This window comes from Crocuta crocuta, unplaced genomic scaffold, assembly GCF_008692635.1.
Source record: "Crocuta crocuta isolate KB4526 unplaced genomic scaffold, BGI_CrCroc_1.0 scaffold1310, whole genome shotgun sequence".
Taxonomy (NCBI): domain Eukaryota; kingdom Metazoa; phylum Chordata; class Mammalia; order Carnivora; family Hyaenidae; genus Crocuta; species Crocuta crocuta.
The window spans coordinates 24,936-28,026 of record NW_027528861.1 but is presented as its reverse complement, the minus strand read 5'-3'; the positions used below and the strand labels follow the sequence as shown (position 1 = coordinate 28,026).

The following is a 3,091-nucleotide window of genomic DNA, read 5'->3' as shown; positions in this document are numbered from 1 at the left end:
TTCTTACTCTATGCTCTCTAGTTTCTAACTTGTCCTATTAAAATATTTTATGACAATCCTATGGGTTCAAAAATGACTGAAAAGAATTTAAAAGTGCTAAACATATATGTACCCCAGTGGATAGTGTATTCATTGAGATAACACAAGTAAACTGCCTATCACAACTCCTGACACAAAGTAGATGATTAATAATTGTAAATTTCCCCTTTTTTTGCAGCTTTGCACTTCATTGCCTAATAATATTCACTTACACTTTTAAATCCTATCCCCTTGTCAGCCCCCCTGCATAACATATTTACATATGCATCACCTAATTTAATCATCACAACAACCATAAACACTAGGTTATTATTATCCTCATTCTACAGATGAAGATACTGAAACTGAGAGCTTGTCACAGCTAGTGACTAATAATGCCACATTCAAATTGAGGCCTTTTTGATTCATGGATCCTTTTCTANGTGGCTGAGGAATGTCACCCACTGGACAGGGTGTGTATCCCACCTGGAGAGGGTGTGTGTGTGTGTGTGTGTGTGTGTGTGTGTGTGTGTGTGTATTTAATATTTTTAATATTTTTTATTTTTAGGGGGAGAGTACAAGTGGCGGAGGGGCAGAAAGAGCAGGGCAGAGGATCTGAAGTGGGCTCTGTGCTGACAGAAACCCATTGTGGGGCTTCAACTCATAAACCAGAGATCATGACCTGAGCCAAAGTCAGAGGCTCCACTGACTGAGCCTCCCAGGTGCCCCAACCAGCCCTGCACTTCTTGAGACCTTTACTTATTCTTTGGCTTTTTATCTCCTGCTACCCCCTACAAGTGTACAAATTCAACACAACGCCACACAAGAGCCAGTGTAATTGTAGGTAACAATGAAATGATGGATATTGTACACAAAGTTTTCTTCTATTCTTTTCCGTTGAAAAATCACTCAATAGATCAGGTTCACAATGGCACACACCCCTGTTGAGATTGTGATCCAGGATCTTTTATTTTACTTGTTTCTTGCTTTTTGAGGAAGACATGGTCACAGCTACAGGGGGACATTGGAGGCCCCACGGTCCTGCTCCTGACTCACCGCTGTTCACTCTCCCAGAGGAACAAGTCAGTCAGGAAGTAGAGCCTCAGCCATGGCTTTTAAAGACACCAGGAAGACACCTGTGGAAACAGGGTGGCGATTCACTGAATTAGAATTACTCTAACCAGCTGCAACGTAAAATCTTTGGAGGAAGTATGTGCCAACTTGCTCAGAGGTGCAAAGGAAAAGAATCTCAAAGTGAAAGGACCAATTTCGATGCCTACCAAGACTCTGAGGATCAGTATAAGAAAAACTCCTTGTGATGAAGGTTCTAAGACTGGGGACCATTTTCAGATGTGGATCCACAAGCAACTTGATGATTTGCACAGTTGTTCTGAGATTGTTAAACAGATTATTTCCATCAATATTGAGCCAACAGTTGAGACTGAAGTCACCATTGCAGATGCTTACATCAACCATTTTAATAAGTTGATTATTATATATTTTAAAAGGCTACAGAAATACAAGTATGACAGTCTGCTAATTGTCCCCCTAAACTGGTTATCCTATTTCCCCAGTGGAATAGGAACAAGAATAACTAGACCATATATTTCCAAACCTCTCTTGCAGTTATCTTGGGTCATATGTCTAATTTTGGTCAATGGGATGTGAATTAGTGTGATATGCATAATTTCTACATGATCTCCAAGATACTAAATGACAACAAAAACCTTAGATATTTGCTTTACCCTAAATTCTAACATGAAATGCCTGAGACCCAATTGTGACCATGTTGATAAAGGTGATTCTTTTGGATAGCGATGGGCAAACTTTTTATGTAAAGGGCCAAACAGTAAATATTTTAGGTTTTACTGACCATACAGAGTCTTTGTTGCAACTACACAATTCTATTGTACCACAAAACCAGTCATAGACAATGCATATGCAAACAAAAACAGTTGTGTTCCAATAAAAGTGTATTTACTAAAAACAGAAGGTTGGAACAGATTTGACTCAATTTGACTACTAAGGGATGGTAGAAAAACAAGAATAAAGAAACCTCAGAGTCCCTAAATGTCCACCAGTCAGTCTGGACCACTGGTATCTGGGTTTGTTGTTATATGAGAAATATCTTTTTCTGTAAGCCTCGCAACTGGGGGAGTCCTTTGTTATAGCAGCTTTAATTTTACCCTAACTAATATGATGAGTGATAGAGATTGATTACGTAATGCTTCAATCTGCAAGGAAAAAATTTAAGTGAAATCATCCAATGTGTATTTCATTAATAGTTAAATAAATAAATACTTGGCACACACTTTCCAAACTGATTGCCATGAGTTAAGGAACCAAAAATGCTTAAGGGGGAAGCAGCTGCTGGATGTGATCAGTTTTACCAGTTTCTAGAAACTGGTTGCCATGAGTTAAGGAACTGAAAATGCTTAAGGGGGAAACAGCTGCTGGATGTGATCAGTTTTACCAGTTTCTAGAAACCCGAATTATCAGAAAATTTGGGATCACCTTTATTTGCATTTTTTAAAGGGATCAACAGCTTCAGCTCTATTGCTGAATTTCAGTTAGCAAGTAGTGAGAGGGTAGAAGTGTTTAGGCAAGACAGCCTAGGACTCTCTACCCTCAACACCTAGATCATCTGACAAAAGCAGTGGCCTACTTTGCCTGTGTATGCAGCTGTCTCTATTCATGCAAGTATGCTAAAAGGCCACATCAACACAGTTCTACATACCATGGGGCTCAGTTACACATGAGAGGAGTACTTGAGTTTATCTACATTGTAGATCTTAAATTGTACTTTCTCTGCCATGTTTGTTATTCACTCAACCAGTAAGTTGATGGATTCCTAAAGGGCCTTTGAATTCTTTATCAGAACTGATAAATATAAGAAGGAAACAGTTTTCCTGTCTTCATTGGGTAGGCCATGTTGCAAAACAAATCTCCCTGATGGCTTTTGTTCATTTTGTATAGTTATTGTTAAATCTAGCGATACTTCCATATCATTGAGGAAGCAGATTTAAAATGCATATTCTCAGGTATTTCTCTCAAAGTGTATATTATAGTAAAC

The 3,091-nt window shown here is 38.7% G+C and overlaps 1 pseudogene; it reads left to right on the top strand.

Moving 5' to 3' along the window:
* The first annotated feature begins 1,126 nt into the window (after positions 1 to 1,126).
* On the top strand, positions 1,127 to 1,686 carry LOC144225099 (small ribosomal subunit protein uS10 pseudogene; annotated as a pseudogene).
* Positions 1,687 to 3,091: the final 1,405 nt, after the last annotated feature.